The sequence below is a fragment of the Pseudorca crassidens genome, chromosome 8 (genome assembly GCF_039906515.1).
Source record: "Pseudorca crassidens isolate mPseCra1 chromosome 8, mPseCra1.hap1, whole genome shotgun sequence".
Lineage (NCBI taxonomy): Eukaryota > Metazoa > Chordata > Mammalia > Artiodactyla > Delphinidae > Pseudorca > Pseudorca crassidens.
In genome coordinates this window covers 46,434,434-46,454,148 of record NC_090303.1, presented here as the reverse complement: position 1 = coordinate 46,454,148, position 19,715 = coordinate 46,434,434, and positions in this window count along the sequence as shown.

Genomic DNA, 19,715 nt, shown 5'->3' with positions numbered 1-19,715 from the left:
TACCAGTGTTTTGCTCAGCAGAAAGTAATGCGGTTTACATATTGAAGTTCCTCTTTCTATTTTTAAATTTTAACATTTTGACAGACACTTTGCCTTAAAGATAAAAGAATATTTCAATCTCCAAATTCAAATGAGGATCAGATTCTGTCCTGAGTCCGACAAGCCAGAACCTTGACAAAAGCTCCTAGGGTGTCTGTCCTCAGCACAGCCTACTCAGCACTTTTAGACACGTCTCCCTGACCTTCCTGATTACCCTGACATGCAGAGATGGGCAGGAATCAAGATCTCCTTTAGAGATGAATTGAGTGCGATGGGTCTCCAGTCTTTCATTCTACCTGGGAGAGGCCAAAAGGGTACTTGCTGCACTGTACAGAAGCAGTATCAAGGTGTCAACACTCCCAAGTGCTGGGGCAGAGGCCAAAAACTCAAGACAAAAAGTTGACATCAGGCACTTACAACCTCTTTCTCTAATGACCTGGAAGCATTTGAAAAACTAAGTGAGTAGGTATATTTCTAAGGAGAATTTCACTCTGTAGGGTAACACTGATTATTCATTTTCCATTCATTCAACATGTTATAGAGTTCCTACTGGGCAGCACATCTAGTTCTGGTACCAAGAATTCAGTACGACAAAGAGCCGGCCTGCAGGAAAATTTATACTCTTGTGAAGTATGCAGAGCAGTAGATAAGCAAGATGATTTCAGAAATGCTGCGTGCTATGGAAGAAACACACTGGGGGACGTGACAGTGATGGGGGTGGGGAGAGAGGATTGCCTTTTGTATGGCGGACAGGGAGGCAAGATTTGAGACCTGAAGAAGAAGCTCTCCTGACAAAGCCGAGGTCTGGAAGCAGGAATGAGCTGAAGGAGGGCAGGCCAGTGTGGCTAGAGGTGGGCAGCAAGGGAGCAAGGGGCGGGAGTGGCAGCCAAGTTGTGAAGGGCCCCGGAGGCCACGGAAAGTGCTTGGAGTTTGTTCTCTGTACAAAGAGAAGCCATTAGAGAGCTTTTTTGAGAAGGAGAGGGATGTGATCTGATTTATGGTTTTAAAAGATCAATTTGCCTGCTAGGTAATAGAAGGGCAGAGGTGGAAGAGGGAAGACCAGTGAAGAGGTTTGAATAGCCCAGGTGAGAGATAATGGTGGGCTGCCTGATGGAAGCAGCAGGAGAAAAGCGGCCAGAAGCAAGATATATTTTGAAGGTAGAACTGATGGGATTTACCATAGGCCTACACGGGGAGGGAAGAGAGGGAAATGAAGGACCAAGAATGACTCAGGTGTCATGGCATGAGCAAAGGGCGCTTGGTAGCACCATTTCCAGGCTTATGGAGTGAAAATCAAAGGCTTTATTTTGGATGTTAGGTTAGAGTTGTCTGTGAGAAATCTAAGAGGAGATGTATGGTAAGAAACTAGACGTGTGAAAGCAGGGCTTAGGGGAGGGAAGATAGAAACTTGGAGGCCATCAGTGTGCAGATAGTGGTTAAAGCCATGGTATTGAATGAGAGCACTTAGGCAGGGGCATGGCCAGGGAGGGGAGGGATCTAAACCAAAGGCTGTTCTTGGCACAGGAAGACAAGGCAGCAAAGGAATGTGAGGGTTGCTACCAAAAACCATAAAGTTAATCTACATGTTCAAGTGAGTACAAGGCCCAGGAAGTCCATAGATGGGGAAAAATAACTTGATCAATTCTGTAGATGCTTCTCCTCTTCTATCATGTCTGATAAAGATTTTCACCTTTACCAAACTAAAGGTACATTTTTAAAAGCTACTGCTACCTACTTTAAAGTCTTACCTTTGCTCCAGTGTTTCCTGCTCTATGTAAAACCCTTGGTCCAGGGGGTCCTGGTAATCCTCGAGGGCCCTGAGATGACATAATAAGGGAGAGAGGGAGTAACCTTGGAGCAACCTTGTTGTGTTCAGTGTTCAGGAAGGAAGGAAGGAAGGGAGGGAGGAAAGGAAGGAGGGAGAAAGAAAAAAGAAAAGAAAAGGGAGGAAGGGAGAGAGAGGGAGGAAAGGAGAGGGGGAGGGATGAAAAGAAGGGAAGGAAAGGGAAGGGAGGAAGGAGGAAAGATGGAAAAGAGGGAGAGAAGAAGGAAGGAAATAAAAGCAATGTCCACACTTACAGCCACACCAGGATAGCTGTCACCTTTGAGTCCTGGAGCGCCCACTGGTCCCCGAGGGCCTTGGGCACCCTGGGTAAATTCCAGCACCAGGAGATATCATAAGACTAAACTATGAAACACCTGGCAAAACTTAAGCACAAAACCAACTCAACATGCCAGAGGTGGATTTGATAAGTGCAGAGGAACAGTTTGAAAAATTTTAGAAGGAAATATGGCAACTCCTTATCTCCTCATAAGTCTTACCCATGGAATGAGTGTAGAAAGTATATCTGAACCATTACAAGGTCCTCTATAGGAAACACACTTCATGGGCATTAGAAAAGGGCTAGTTGCTGACATTTTAATTTTAAAAATTACCAATTTTTAATGCATCATAAATCAGGAAGTATAAAATGAGAAAATTTAGTAAGCATCATGTGAGAAGAATAGAGGGGAATATGTAGTAAAAGTTTAAGTATAAAATAAGATACTGTAGTTACCTATTATTATGTTACATCTATTATCTTCCTCAATGGCGCCCAAATTAGGGGAGGAATAAATAAGCTCAAATAAAAATTAAAAACAGATTAATTTTTAAAAAACACTTTATAAAAGAATAGGACATAGAGTTTGCGGTTCATATCCTGAGACCTAGGAAAAAGTTATAAATACTGCTTTACCGTGATGAACTTGGGCATCTAAAACTTTTAGTAGCAACTACTGACCTCCTATATAGAGGATAGGGAAGGAGAATTGTTGCCTTTTGAACATTAGAGTTCTCTGTACAAATAGAACTCGGAGAAATTTCTGGCTAAATTAAAATGGAGAAAAAGAGGAAGACTCTTACCAGAGAAGAGTTATTAATTGTAAGTCTACTACACTTATATTTAAAACATTTCTATTTATACCACATTCCGTTCTGTTGCTGTGATAACTCTTCCAACTCTTACAATAACTCTTACAACTCTCATCAATTATTTTGATAAAGAGCTGTTCATGTTTTTAAATATTTATGTTTTTCCACATTAGGAGGAAACTCTACTAATAGACCTTTGTTTTCCAAGATTGGAAGAAGTATCAGGATTCTTAATATTTGTTTTACATGCAAGCAAACACTGAAATCAAACTGCCATTATTCCAAGCCAAAGTGTTGCCCAAAATCTAACTCCCCAAAACTGCCCCTGATTCTACTCCTATGAATGAATGATAGGGAAAAAAAAATTCTTTAAGCCGCTTAAGCAATAAGAAAGTTAAATTGATTTTGAAAATCATGAATGCAATAGCTGTTATTTCCTATTAAAACAAAGAGACTGGCTTTATGTGGTTAACGTTCTTAAGAATGATCTTCAGAAAACCTGTGGCCACTTATAAACACTTAAGGTAATATTTATCATCAACAAAAACCCAAGGTGATCTCTTAAAGTTGTATGACAGAGAAAAAACAAATTATTCTGGAGAGGTGAATTTTGCTGTATTCCCCACTAAGGAACTGGTCGCTTCTCAGAAGCAATTTATTATCCTCTTCCAATTATGTTCAAGGTTAAAATGCTAAACATTTTCTATGGGACAGGTCCTAAAATAAGATGCCCATTTCTCTGCATGCTTACATAAGGAGCAGGCCAGCAACAAAACAAAGCAGTAACTGCTCCCTGGTTAAGTTGAAAGGAAAAAAATTGGTAACAAAATTCACTTTCAGTTTTCATTTCTAAGTTCCAAGCCTATAACACATTATCAGCAGCTGTTACTGTTTATCCTCTGGCACCCAGAGTGGGGGGAAAGCCATTGAAACATTCATAGTTTTTGAACATTTTTTTTCCTGGGGGTCTTTGTCCTCTCTCCTACAAAAATTTCAGTTAGCTTGTTACTTCTGATGCTAATGGGGGTGGGGAAAGGGCAGTGTTCTTGCTTAGATCTTTATTTTGGATGCCTCACAGTATTTCTGTGGATGGAATTTTGCCACTTGGTCTTTCTGCACTGGATTCAAGAAAATGTCTTGCAGAGTGATTCACAAGTGTCTCTCTCATTCAACAGAAATTAGGGTAGAAATCGTAATCAGGTGTTTTGAAATGGGCTTTCAAAACAACCTGGGAGGTCCCTGAAGTGATAGACAAAACTGAATTTAACGGGCCAAAACTTTTATCAGACATTTAACCCTCCAAGAGCTTAAAAACCAATGCATTAGGGAAGAATGGCAGAAAGAGTATCATTAGAGGCCAAGGGATTAGAAAATTGATTGAAGAGACAAATAACTTTAAATACTATCACCAACGATGCCTAATAATGATCAGTAGAAAACAGGTGGAGCTTTTAAACCCCAGCTGCACATTTAATTAGATTTTATTTCTATCGTAAAGAATAGTATAAGTAGAGAGAAGTAACTTTAAATCACGGACCTAGGAATACACAGATTCAGGAAGTTATCAAACAATATGAAAAATGTCACCCAAATGTTCTTGATTGAGGTCATATCTGTAGTTTTAGCATTAGGAAATTTGGAATTTTTTCTTGAGTCATACGTAACTTGGTTTTCCATAGAATTTTTACATATCTTGGGTTCCTATGTGCCTCAGAGTCTGGGCAGTAGGATGACCATCTTGTTCTGGTTTGCCCAGGACATTCTCTGTTTTAGCTTGAAAATGCCAGATCCCGGAAACCTCTTCTGTCTCAAATAAGCCAGAAGATTATCACTCTAGGAAGGAGGACTCTTAAAGTGATTAAGAACAGCAGAGGTCAGGATCTTACCTCAGCCTTCAAAAAGAACCACTCCAACTTATGTCAGTATATAATAGGTTTTGCATTATATTTCAAAGATGGTTCTAAGTTTTCTTTTTTGAAGTTTGAAAATCACTGACGTTAGTACTTGAACCCTTTCATCTAGAAGAGACAATCTGATAAACTAAAGCCAGCTTCAAAGCTACATAACAACATGCTACTAATTTAATAAGTGCTGATTATGGAGCCCTAAAGCCTGTTCTCATAAACAGGGATGTGCTTGTTGACATTTGGAATGTAGAATTTTGCTTGATGCTGGGTTTTATGTGAGGAGGGAAATGGTACTTTGTTGCCATGGAAAAATGTGTTGATTACTAAAAGCTGTCTTCTCCTATAATTATTTGCATTTTCATTTGAAATAACTCTGAAAGATGGACAATAAAGCAGGGAAATCTGATTCAGTAAAGTTCCCAAACATGAACTTTTTGGACAATGTTTTATAGAAGAGATACATTGGCCATTAATAGTAAATGAAGGAGGCTAGAGGCCATATAATCTCATATCAAAGATATTACAAAAAGCATTTTCAATCAACTGTTTAGTCAGCAAACATTTTACCAGAGGAGCTATCCTCCCCCACATTTATGAAAAATAAATGATCTGCTAGCTTGATTTTTTAAAAAGGGAATAGTGTATTCTTACATTTCAGTTCATCAACATAGAGACTTCAGGTAGAAAAATCACAATCATCAACTTATGATGCATTAAATCCACTTTCACTTCTCTCACATACAGGGAAAAAACAAAACAAAACGAAAGAACATGAATAAAGGATACCTTTGGTGCTCAATAGCAATTCCAGGTTCTCCTTTAAATCCAGGAAACCCAGGTCCTCCTCTATCTCCCTGTACATTTCAAATAATGTTCACAGTTTCAGGCTTTAGATTTTATGAGAAACCATAATGGCACAGAGCAAAAAAGCCATTGGCCAATTATAAAGGGCTTAATCTATTAGAATCAGATCCTGAGAGAGTACATCTTCTAATGTATTTGAGGGGAGTTTCAAATCTTAAGCAAATAAAAACTGTCAGTAAAGAGTACTAAACTGTTCAGAGAAAGGCCACTGAAATAATAGGTGGCTCTCTACACTCAAATATTTAGGCTGTGAAAACGTCCAGGAATGCTCTTACATCTGAGTGGATTTCTTTTCTGCCAGACTTTCTGATTAGCAGATTATTCTGAACCAATGCAATAAATTCTTACATGCTTTAGGGTCTAGGTATTTAAGGGAGGTAGTTCAAGGTAAAGTGACAAGTTCAAGACCAGGAGCAAGAAATCTGGTTTCAAATCTTAAATTTGCTGCTGGCCTTTCATCTGCTTAATTGTGAAATATCAGGGTTGAGCTATATGATATCTTTGGTTTCTTCCAAAACTGAAATTCTAGTTCACTGGTTTCATGAATTTTTTCCCCACTCCAACTGCCAAAGACCCAAGTAAAAGAAAAAAACTATTCCCGAGAATGCATACCTTTGGCCCGGGTGGTCCAGGAATTGATGTTCCAGGCATCCCAAAAGGGCTCATAATCCCTGGATCACCCTAAAAAAAGAGCAAACTACTCATTACATGTCAAACAAGGAAACCATATACAGGAATTATATTAAAAAATATAAAAACGTATTTCTAGCATTTTAAAGTATTGTGACCGGCTTCACAGACCAATGTGAAAATATTTGAACATCTTTGTTAAACCACTACTAAAGTTATTGATGGTTAAAATTTCACTCCCTTTAATAAATGTATTCAGTTAATTCCTGAGTAATAGGAAATTTCTCTCGTGCATCCTTTTATTAGGTAATAAAAATCATGTAATTCGTGGTGATTCACTTTTGTATTTGTATGCCAGGAAGCTCAGAGGGAAATATTTGTTCCATTATAACAAATACCTTTAGTGTAAGTTTTTGAGTACACTTGGTAGGTAAATAGTGTTCTTTCTAGTTTATAACTTTTTCCTTTGTTATTTTATTTTATGGTCCACAGTATATCAGTCTTCCATTGTGTGGTATCTCACGTCCGTAATTAAAAGTAGAGAGTTTATGGTTTAAAAAAATGAAATTTTGAACAGGAAAATTAAAACATTTCTCTCTTTTTTTTTTTCTGTCTCAGTATGAGTCTCAATAAAGACTCAGTCTGGAACAACAAGCAATGTCTCTGTCCTACCTGGTTCTAGATCAGTGATTTTCAAATTTTAGGGAACAGAGAAATCATTAGAGAAATCTGGTAAAATATAGGGTCCAGGATTTCAGCCCTGGAGATTTTATTTCAATAGGTCTAGGGGCTGGGCCCAGGAATATGAACATTTATGAGGCACCTCTGGTGATTCTGATATAAGTACCACTACTGCACTTTACAACACTGTGCAAAGCAATTGTCTTTAGTTTTTTAACTTATTTTATTGAAGGATGTTTGATTTATAATGTTGCGTTAATTTCTACTGTACAGCACCTATATAACAATCATTTAAAAATGGTTTTCACATTTTTGAATGATTGTTAAATAGGTGCCCACGTAATATCCTCAATTTTGCTTCTTGGCCCAAAAAGCCTAAAATATTTGCTCACTGTACCTTTACCAAAAAATTGGCCTCCTCCTGCCTTACAGAATTGACTATTTGGTCCTCCTGCTTCCTCCAGGAGGGACTCTATCAATCAGACGCACTGGTGATGACTCCTGCCCTGAGCCACCTCCATCTTCACAGCTGAGGCCTCCCACTGTGCTGATTCCATTATACGACCAACAGGCTGAGCACACTGGCCGCTGGGGCCAAGTGATGCCGAGGCCTGTATGTGCCAGTCCTTAATTCCAAACCTGTATGGCAATGGCACAGGACATGGCCAGGGTTCTGGCAACAGATAACCACCCTATTCAATCCCATGGCAAAGGGATAAAACATTAACCTGTTAAAATATTCACTGAAACCAGATGAAGTAAAATTATGCTTCTAGATTTAATCTCTTCTTCTCTTTTTAAGAGAAGCCAATTACTTTTAAATACAAAACTGTATACATAGAAAGTATGCAATTCTTTTAAAGACCCTTATTTAGGTGTATGTTTTGAAATATGGCAATCCTTTATCAGAAAAAACTTTCCTTCAAATTACAGAAAAATATTCACGTTGAGTCAGCGTAACTAAGACATAGAGTAATCACTGTTGTTAATACTAATCCAACACATTTCCTATATAATGGCTTTTCTCATCATGTGTTCCTTGAACTACCTGCGGCAGAAGACACTTATTTAGGAAATGCAGATTCTTGGGACCCACCCACATACTAAATCCAGATCGCTAGGCATGGCAACAAGAAATAGGGGTTTGTAACAAGCTCCCAGGCAATACTGATGACACGGAAGTTTAAGAATTACTGGTCTTTAGGGGATGCCTTTTTTTTTGTACCTGCTCTTATCTTGCTGGTACCCATTTTTTTTTAGTTGTTCTTTAATAGTCTGGTCGTTGAACAGACTCCCTGTTTCTTTCTTACAATTAGCATCTCCTAGACCCCTGAACACATCCAGATGACCTCAATATTCTCTCCTGCTTAGTCAGGACACGTATCTAATTTCTTGCTTCACAGTTTCCTTCTTCCTCAGCACCCTGTCTCGGGCAGTTTATCAGGACATATATGCCCTACCTTCCATTTCACATATTGATTTTTTCCTGTCTGAATAACTCCATGTATTGAACACTTACAATGTGCCAGGAACCATGCTGAGTTCTTTATTCACTCTTTTAGGTCTTCACAGCAACCCTGTGAAATAGACACTATTACTCTTTTCCTTCTACGATTGAAGTTGACTGGCCCCCAAAAGTTCCGGGCTGGGGCAGGATGAGAACCCCACTCTCCTGCCTTCTGAAGCACTGCTCTTCATCCTTTACTGCATTGCCACTCAGTCTGGGGCTTTGTTTGTTTGTTTGTTTTGCGGTACGTGGGCCTCTCGCTGCTGTGGCCTCTCCCGTTATGGAGCACAGGCTCCTGACGTGCAGGCCCAGCGGCCATGGCTCACGGGCCCAGCTGCTACGCAGCATGTGGGATCTTCCCGGACCGGGGCACGAACCTGTGTCTCCTGCATCGGCAGGCGGACTATCAACCACTGCACCACCAGGGAAGCCCTCAGTCTGGGACTTTTTTGTTCTTATTCCGCAAAACAAGATGATAGAGAATTGATACCTTCTATGGTCCTAACTTTATCCCAACTACTGAATATTTTGCTGTTACTAGAGAGGACTGACACACAGATTCTCTCCTAGCAGAATAAATATTTCAATGAAGATCACATGTTTTATGCAATCTCTTTATTCCATTCTATTATGGTCTGAAATAGTGTGGTTTCTAAAGCCTTTTTCATTTGGGGGCTTTTGTTTTGTATTTGTTGAGAGGAAAACAGTGGAAATCTAATATTCCATTAAAACCAGGCACAATTACAATCTCCCCAAAGCATAAATGAGAATATAAGAAACATACCTTCGGTCCTTCGGGCCCTGGAAATCCCCTCTGTCCTTGATTTCCTTTGCTCCCTTTCTTTCCTCCATCACCCTGACACAAATTATAATAAAAATATAGTTGTTCTATGAACACACCCTCCTTAATGTTATATCATGGCCAGATTCTCAATGAATACCTACTTTAAAGTGATGTTCCCCAAGCCCAGCTCAGCTGCACAGGGTTTGTCGATGTTCCTGAGCAGATTGGATGACTTCAGAATTGTTCGGTCTTCATTTATTCAGTATGATTTAGTATTTTCTAAACTCTATGTTCAGTATCTTCCTTTGGGGCCTTCGATTTGACTTTACAGTTTTTTTGCCCCCTTGGTCTATTAACAGATGATTTTCAGACAGTCAGTTTCAGAAAAGAAATGATTTGTCATGCTGTTTTTCAGCTTCTGTCCTATTTCAGTTTTAAAACCTAAAATAAGACATTTTAAAAATCCAGCCTTGTTTCTTCCTCAGTGGAGAGTCTAGTTCTTTCTCCCAAAGGAGGCCAATAATTCAACTGGTAGAAAGATGAGTGAGCATTAACCTGGTGCAGAGCTAGAAATTGCCTAGTGTTCCCCAGCAGGGTTGTGTACACAAATGCTACCCCCAAAGAATTGTATTACCTTCAGCCAGAAGCCTCAGAGAATTCTAGAACTATCCTTACACTAGGGTTCAACTGCAAGGCACCATACCTAAGTTTGTGCCTAGCTCAGCAAAAGAACTCGGGGTTTGTAGCCGAGGCCGTTCAATATAAATGACATAAATGACTATACCACAGTTTTCCAGTTTTCAAACCTAAGCATGCATCAGAATCACCTGCAGATTGCTGGGCCCACATCCAGAGTTTCTGATTTAATAGGTCTGGATTGGGGTCCAATAATTTACATTTCTGACAGCAGCATAAGGTGCTGCTGTTCCAGGGACTGCACCTTGAGAACCACTGGACTATACCAAGGTCATCGGCAATGCAGACACTTCACTAAGAAGAAAAGGTGACCTGTAGAATCCACAGGCGTGCAAAGAACTCCCTAATATGCATACTAATCGAGAGTGGTGACACAGGTAATTTAAAAAAAACCTGTTGAATGTCCAAATATTGAATATAACTTATTGTTTCATTATTAATGCCAACAGAAATGAAATCTACCCGCAACTATTTATTTTCTCCGATTAACTACCAAATTGAACTTACTGACCTAAATCATCCCAGAAGCCAACAGTAAGAATCCAACTGTTATTACAAAGTGCCAACACTGAACCATAACATACCTTGGATATGTAACATATTCCTACCACTCTTCTCCAATAGCCTTCCGTAAGCCCCGAATCACCTTAAAGCCACAAATCCAGACAGTGCATATTCTTGCTCTGCTGGTCTATTTGACACCACCCATTGCTTTCCTCTTGAAAGCCTTTCTCCTTGGTTTCTCTAACATGGTACTACTGTGCATTCTGCCTATCTTCATGCTGTTGTGAATATTCTTGCTCCAGCCACTGTAAAATGTGGGATTCAAACCTTAGCTCTCTTTCTCAGAGCTATCATTCATTCCCACAGCTTCAGTTATAACTCCAAGGGTCTGTTTTCCAGAAGTATATTCAAGAAAATGTTAGTTCTCATGAATGTTAATAGACAATCATTTCTAAAAGTATTTTTTGCATCATGTTGAAAAGGGATTCTCTGTTCATGTTTTTACTCCCTGCTTCCCACCCCACCAAAAATAGATCTCAGAGTCTGGTTAGTCAATTATTTAAAATGTTTGAAATTCTACAAATATATTTCAGTTTTTCACATTTAAGGTTAACAACTCAATTTTAGCCAATATTTTCTCAAGGCATAGACATCTAAGCTATCAATCACTATTTTAATGGAATTATAAACAGAACACTAATAAGTATATGGATTTTATTTTTACTTTACTCATATATAATTCTTCAGAATCTTTATATGGTCATTGATGACCGCACATAAGAAATGCAGGAACATCTGACACCTTAGAGGCTATAGATAATGTCACTAATGGTCTTATTGATGAATTTGGATATTCTTATCTTGACATATAAAGATGTTATTCAACTAGCACTTCTACAATGTATAAAATAAATATATTCCATGTTGTGAAAGTACCACTTAATAAGGTTATATTTCTTATTACTCTGTGAGATTATATACATATTTGAAAAAAAATGTATGGACTTTGACGTCTCGCTGATGTATCTCAAGTCTTCTTTTCCCTTACTATGTGTTTTTTAAATGTCAATTTGGCTGTTTATTAAGAAAATGTGTTGAACTCTTCCTCTAAGCTGGGACTTAATGACAGATGGTAGGAAAATGAAAATGAATAATACATACTTGCTGTCTTACAAAAGTTCAAAAGCTGGTATCCATAATTTTAAGCCAGAAGTAAACACCTTTGACATAGCAAGAATAACATCAAATTTCTCCTAAGATGGCTCCTTAGTATCAGGACCAGAACTCAGGCAGTCTGCTTCCCTTCCCCTACCACTGTCAATTCCATACCTTGAAACCAGGTTGTCCTTTTCCAGGTGGTGCTTCAGGGCCTCTTGCTTCTGGAAGCCCCGCTTCTCCCTAGAGGAAATGGCACTGATGTCTTAGCTGACCCTCCATAGACAGTATGTACACACCCACCTTGTCTCTTCTTACAGCCAGTAGTCTCTGCTGAAATCCTCCAGTACAGACCAGACCTTCACTCTAGTCTCAAAATTAAGTTGGAAGTTTACCAACTTGAATAAATTCATATCAAACTCCAGTTTAGCTCAGGGCAGCTGAAATACCACGAAAAAGTCCAATTTCCCAGCCAATTGCCAAAGCAATAAGCTCACTTTCTTTTGGCTCTTCATTCAGATTTGGTAGTTTGTTTTTTTAAAAAACAAGAAAGACCTTCAGCCTTTCCATCTGCTGTTTTCCACTACTTATATTGAAAAATGAGTATTTCAAATGTCAACTCAAAATACTTCAGGAAATCTTTATAGTAGCCTTACTTCCTGAATGCATTTACAGACTCCTTTCGGAGGGACAAAAAAAGTGTTTTTCTGTAAGTTTAAATAAAAGTGCTTTCTAGGAATCCCAAAGGGACTAGGTCACTGGAGGATACCATGGCCAAAATACCAGAGAGAAGGCAGAGGGTGTGAGATACTACTCAGGCTTTGAATTGGCGCTCTTTTATCTGAACTAAGAGAAAAAGGAAATTAAGAGTTGTGGGATTTTTTTTTTCTTGAAAAGACTAAGTTTGTCTTGAATGGTTTAATTTGAGCTTCTGCAGGGCCAAGATACAGTGTGGTTCAATAGTTTTACACCAATAATATGAAAAGCAATGTTACCTTCTTCCCTGTAGCTCCTTTTTCTCCCGGTACTCCTGGCTGTCCTGGGAGCCCGTGCATGAGTAAAGATTTTTATTTCCCAGAAGTTCATATTTATCATGGAACTCCCCTTTGAGGTACTCGAAATTGGTCACATCTTGTAATACCTGAGAAAAGCCTATGAGCAGGGAAATCTGAATAGTAATTAATAGTCATTAAACTATTTGGCCTTGGGCAAGTTCCTTAACCTCTCTGGGTCTCAGTTTTGGGTTATGTTGTTTGTTATGGGTTAAATTGTGACCAGCCCCCTCCCCCAAAAGATATGTTAAAGTCTTAACCCTTGGCACCTGTGAATGGACCTTATTTTGTAATCAAGTTAAGATGTAATCAAGTTAAGATGAGGTAACTAGGGTGGATCCTAATCCAATGTGAGTGGTGTCCTTATAAGAGGAAAACATAATGTGAAGACAGGCACATATGGAGAACCCCACGTGAAAACAGAAGCCAAGATTAGAGTGATATAGCTGCAGGCCAAGGAATTCCAAGGATTGGCCACCACCAGAGGCCGAGAGGCAAGGAAAGATTCCCTGTAGGTTTTGGAGGAAGTATGGCCCTGCAGACACCTTGATTTTTTACTTCTAGCCTCCGGAACTGTGAGACAATAAATTTCTATTATGTTAAGCCACAGTTTGTGGTAATTTGTGACAGCAATCCTGAAAAAAAACTAATATAAAAATGAAATAAAAACATTGGGACCCAAACGTTGCTTCCAAGTCTAATATTCAATAATTCTACTCACTTTCCAGTTAATTTGTGGTTGAGAACAAGTCCTTTAAAATGTTCAGAGAAAACACATGCTACTTTAAAACAGTATACAAGTGTCCTTACTGCATTTATTAAGAGCAAAATATATTGAAAATAATTGAAAGTCATTTCAGCTAAATTATAAAAACTAGTGAAGTGAACCTAAAAATAAATAGAAGGATATAATAAAGATGACAGCAGAAAATAATTAACTTGCAAGCAAAAAGCAAGAAGAGTAACAAAATTAAAAGGTAATACTTAAAAATACTAAGAAAATAAACTTCTAACAGTAATGATTAATATTAAAAAAGAAAAGTCATAAAAAACAGTATTAGGAATGAAAGGTGAATATAATTATATACATAGTAACATTTTTTTTGATCACAGAAAATTTCTGTGACAATTTCAAATATATTAGAAGCATTATAAATGGATAATATTCAAGAAAAATATAAATTACATAAATGACATAAGAAGGAATGAACAAACTAAATAAACCAACCATTAAATAAATTGAATCAGTAATTGCAAGTCTGGAACTTCCTCTCCCTCCCAGATCACAGACTTAGTTTTACAGTCAAACCTTACCAAATTTTTAAACATCTGAAGAAGAGATATTCCCTCTCTTATACAAATAGTTCTGAAAATAGAAAAAGAGGGAAGTCTACCCAATTTATTTTATGAGGCTAATAAAACTTTGATTTAAAAAGTCATACAACAAGATAAGAAAACAAAAATCACAGACCAGTCTCCCTAAGAAAAAGAATGCAACTTAAGGTTCTCGTCAAAATGGGGCAGGAGGGACTAGATTTAATTTCCCATCTGATGCAACTAAAAAAGCAGACAAAATATATGAAACAATGACTTTCAAGACATTAGACACTAAGTAATGAAGGATAATAATTCCTGAGAAAGGGGAAACAAAATAGGTGAAAATTACAATTTCCCAAGTTTACTGTTTGGGTAAAGTTCCCAGGCCATGGTGCAGGGAGAGAGAACCCAGGGAAACATCAGAAGTCTTTCTAATTTAAGGAGACAAAGGTAGGAGTCTGGGTAAGCCAAGGTATCAAAAATTCACACAATAGATTACCAGAGAGGAAGGATGCCATGGTGAGAACTATGAAGATCTGCTGTGCATCCACCTTGAGTATTTAGCTGAATACTGTTCAGCACAGAGTGAAGAAACTACCCAAGGCCAAGAAAACAACCAGTTTAAAGGATCAGAGAGAACTGACAGCAGGAGAGATACAGTGCCTGCTCCCAGTGGCAAGAAAGAAAACTTCTCAGTGCTGAGGGCATAGATTAGAGTTCTAAAAAGGGTCATGCCTCAGTAGTGGGGAAAAATTAACCCCAGACTAAATGCTGCTTTTGTCCCACCTAATAAAGCTTAACAGCAAGACCAGAATGCTCAAACTGTTTTCAAGTAGTATAGAAGCATCTAAGAACAAAGCACAAAAATATTTATACGAATACAGAAATATCTAACACCTAAAAAGGTAAAATTCACAATGTTTGGTAGCTAATCAAAAATGATCAGGGATTAAAGAAAGCTGCAAAAACTTGACACAGAAAATGACACAGGTGATAGAATTCATATATAAGAACATTAAAACAGTTACTGTACTGCATTCCGTATGTTCAGGAAACTAAAGGAAAGTTAAAACTTGTTAACAGAGATATGAAGGATATAGAAAGACATAAATTGAACTGCTAGAGTTGAAAATTGCAAAGTATGAGATAAAAATACACTGGATAGAATTAAAAGCAGATTAGACATCACAGAAGAAAAGATAAGCAATCTGAAAGATATAGCAATAATAAATGAAACACACAGAGAAAAGAGACTGAATAAGAATGAGCAGAGCATCTGTGAACTGTGAGAAAACTCCAAGCATTTAAATTTAAGTGGGAATTTCCTGGGTGAAGGCTGAGGGTGGGAAATATTTCAAGATATGCTAACCTAATATTTTCAAAATTTTATGAAATCAGTAACTCATAGATCCAAGAAGATCAATGAAACCCAAACACAAGAAATATGAAGAAAACTGAATTAAGGTGCATTATAATCAAAACCAGTGATAGAAAAATCTCAGAAGTAGCCAGAGAAAAGACATTATGTAATGAAACAAATGTATAGATCACAACAGATTTCTCATCAGAAATAGTGTGAGAAGACAGTGGACCAACGTCATGAAAGTACTGGAAAAAAAAAAAAGAAAGCCATTAATCTAGAATTCCATATTCAGTGAAAATGTAGACAGAATGCAGACTCTTTTGGAAACCAATTTGGCAGTTTCTTGAAAAGCTAAATATTTATCGTATGACCCAGCCATTTCACTCCAAGGTATTTACTCAAGAAAAATGTAAAACATATGTCTATACAAAGATGTGTACATAAATGTTCATAAGAGCTTTATCTATAATATTCAAAAGCTGGAGAAAACCAAAATTTCCATTAACAGATGAATAGATGAACAAATTGTGGTATATCCATACAATGGAATTCTATTTAGCAATAAATAATAACAAACTATTCATACATGTTAAACATAGATTTCAGGGACTTCCCTGGTAGTTAAGAATCCACCTGCCAATGCAGGGGACACGGGCTCAAGCCCTGGTCCGGGAAGATCCCACATGCCGTGGAGCAACTAAGCCCGTGCACCACAACTACTGAGCCTGCGCGCTAGAGCCCGCGAGCCGCAACTACTGAGCCCACGCACCACAACTACTGAAGCCCACTCACCTAGAGCCCATGCTCCACAACAAGAGAAGCCACTGCAGTGAGAAGCCTGCGCACGGTAATGAAGAGTAGCCCCCACTCACGGCAACTAGAGAAAGCCCGCGCGCAGCAACGAAGACCCAATGTGGCCATAAGTAAATAAATGAATTTTTTTTAAAAAAAAAAAACAACCTACAGCAAATGTCACACTTAAAATTGAAATTTTAGGAGCATTTCCTCTGAAGTCACTTCCTTTAAACGTTGCACTGGAGACCCTAGCAGTGTAAAATGATAAAAAGTGAATAAGAAAAAGAACTAAAAAGGAAGAGGCAAAACTGTTTTTATTTTCAGACAGTATGCTTATGTACACAGGGAGTAGAAAAGCAAGAACCTTTACAAACAATTAGAAATAAGAGATTTTATCAGCTGGCTGTGTACAAAAATCAATATACCAAAACAAAACAAGACAATAACAAAACAATACTTTTCCTATACACCTGTTATAGTTAATTGGAAGGTACAGAAAAAAAACAATTTACAATTGCCAAAATTTCTCCAAGGTACCTTTTTAACTAAAAAAGTAGAAGATCTTTATGGATAAAATGACAAATATTTTCCTAAAAAAAGTAGAGAGGTTTACTCTGTGGTTGGAAAGACTCAATATTTAATCCAAAGATTCAATGCAATTTCAAAAACTCCAACAGGATATTTGTCAAATTTGACAAGCCAATTCTAAAATGTATATGTTAGAATGAAGAATAACCAGGGAAGGAGATGAGAGTATTTTCTCTGTGGATGATAAAACATTATAAATCTATCATAATCAAGACAGAGAGATAATAGCACTGAGAGATATAAATAGTCAAATGGAGCAGAATAGAGAACTCAGGCACTGATCCTCACAAATATAGAAACTTGATATATGACATAGGAGGTATTACAAATCAGTGTGGCAAAGATGGGCTACTTAATAACTGATGCTGGGATATTTGGTTATCCATATGGGGAAAAATAGACTCCCTACATTGCCCTATCCACAAAAATAAATTCCAAGTGTATTAAAGACCTAAATTTTAAAAAGTAAAACACGGAATTTTTCAGAAGAAAATACGTAAGAATATATTATGACTTTGGAGTCAAGAAATGTTTTTAAATAATATTCCAAAAGCCCAAACCATAAAGGGATAGAAACACATCAAAATCTAAAACTTCTATTGTATATGCTGAAAAGTACTCTAAGTGAAAAAGACAAGCCATGGCCTCAGAGATTTGCAACCCAAATAACAAAGGACTATTATCCAGATATATAAAGAACTATTAATTAATAAGAAAGGAACACCCAACATCAAAAACAAAAAAAATCAGTATCTACAGGAATTTACAAAAGAGAAAAACCGAGGTCCATTAAGCACACAAAAACTGTTCAGTTAGTTATCAAGGAATAAAAACTGAACCAATGAAATGTATTTTTACACGCTTCATACTGGCAAGAATGTAGAGAAAAGAGCATTTTCACCTGTTGCTGGAAGGAGGGTAATCTGGTCCAAACATTTTACCCATTGTTTATTTGGGCAGGATTTTCACAGTATCAAAATTGAAAACTTGCATACTCTGTGATCTTCCAATCCTGCTAATGAGAGAAACTTGTATCCTTACAAAAGAGGAAACCCAGAGAATGTTTATGGCAGCATTGTTGGCAAATGCACAAAATGGAAAGCAATTTAAATGTCCATCAAGAGGAAAGCATAAATTTTAAATGAGGTATTCTCATACAATATAGTATCGTAAAATAATTAAACTGAATGAATGAAAGGCATATAAAAACACAAATAACTAAGGCTGAGTATAAATATATTGCAGAATGATATATTATGTAAAGTTCAAGAATACAAAAAAAGCAATATATGGCTTATGCATAAAAACATATGGGAAAATTATAAAAAAACTTCAAAAGAATGATAAACACCAAATTCATGATAATGGTTACATCTGGGGAGGGAAGGGAGGACAATAGGATTGGGGAGCACAGGCAGAGGCCTTCAGCTATATCTGTAATGCTTCTTCTTAAAAAAATTCTAGATATTTGATAAAGCTGGGTTGTGGAATACATGGGTGTTCTTTGTTATTCTCTATAGTAGTGAGTATATTTTAAGTATTTCATTTTTGAAAATGAGAGACGCTTAAGATTATATATCCATCTAGTGCAAGACTGGGATTTGAACTTAGGTAGTCTAACTGCCTAGTAGCCTTGTTGCTCTATATGGCCTCTCTGAAAGTGGCATTAGATGACGTAATATGTATATATACATATATACATACTATAGACATGTATAGACATAAATATAGTATATATATGTATATACACACATATATGTACTTAGCATATTTAGCACATTGTGTGACACATCAAAATCATTCCATAAATGGCAGCTATGATCACTATATTAGTACATTTTGTGTCTCTTGCAATTATATGTTTATATATATATATAATGTATATTTGTTTTAGACCTGTGTCTTACATATTCTTCTAATACCCAATTCTCATAAGAATCATGTCAATGACAGCAGAACAATGATGGATTTTAACGCTCAGCATGGCTTGCCAGATTCTATATGCCTGCAGGATGAGTTATAGAAATTGTGAAGGGTGAAATAAGGATTCATTTATTTATTCAACAGCCCTTATTGAATACCTATTTTGTCCCCCAAACTGAGGATTCAGTAACAAAGAAGAAAAAAAGGAAACAAAATCCCTGCCCAAGTGGGGTACCACTGTCCAATAGAATATAAAGCAAGCCATATATGTAATTATATTATTAACAGCCACATTTACAACATTAGAAGAAACAGATAAGTACAATTCTAATAATATACTTTACTTACTCTAATACAACCGAAATTTTGCCATTTCAGTATGTAATCAATATACAAATGTATTAATCATATAGTTTGCTTTTTTTTTTTTTTTGTACCAGGCTTTGTAATCCAGAGTGTATAGTACATTTACAGCACACCTCAGTTTATACCAGCCACATGTCAAGTATTCAGTAACCACTTGTGGCTAGCGGCTGCCATACTGGGCAGTGCATTTCTAAAGGGTGTAGTAAGATGAAAAGTAATTCAAAAAACATGCAAGTTGAGGTAAGTGGTAAAAAGCAAGGGAAACGAACAGTGTGCTTTTAAATAACAGTCTGGGGTAACAGTAGTGGGGTGGGCATACTTTATATTTAGGAAATGAATTTTGAGGAAGTAACTTTTGAGCTGAGATCTGAAGGATGAGAAGGAGCCAGCTACAAAACAAAAGGAGGGAAGTAAACTTTACCGAAATTCTCCTATGCTTCTGTAATATGGCAGGCAATAATGTTCTTAAAGAATCACTCTGTGCCGAAAGAGGACCTCTAATGCTAATAAACAAATAAAAATGTAAACAGTCATCACTAAAATAAACTAAGATTTTGGTTTTTCTTAAACAATACGAGTTAAGCATCAGACTCTTTTCTGATGAAATAACAGGTGATACATACATGATAT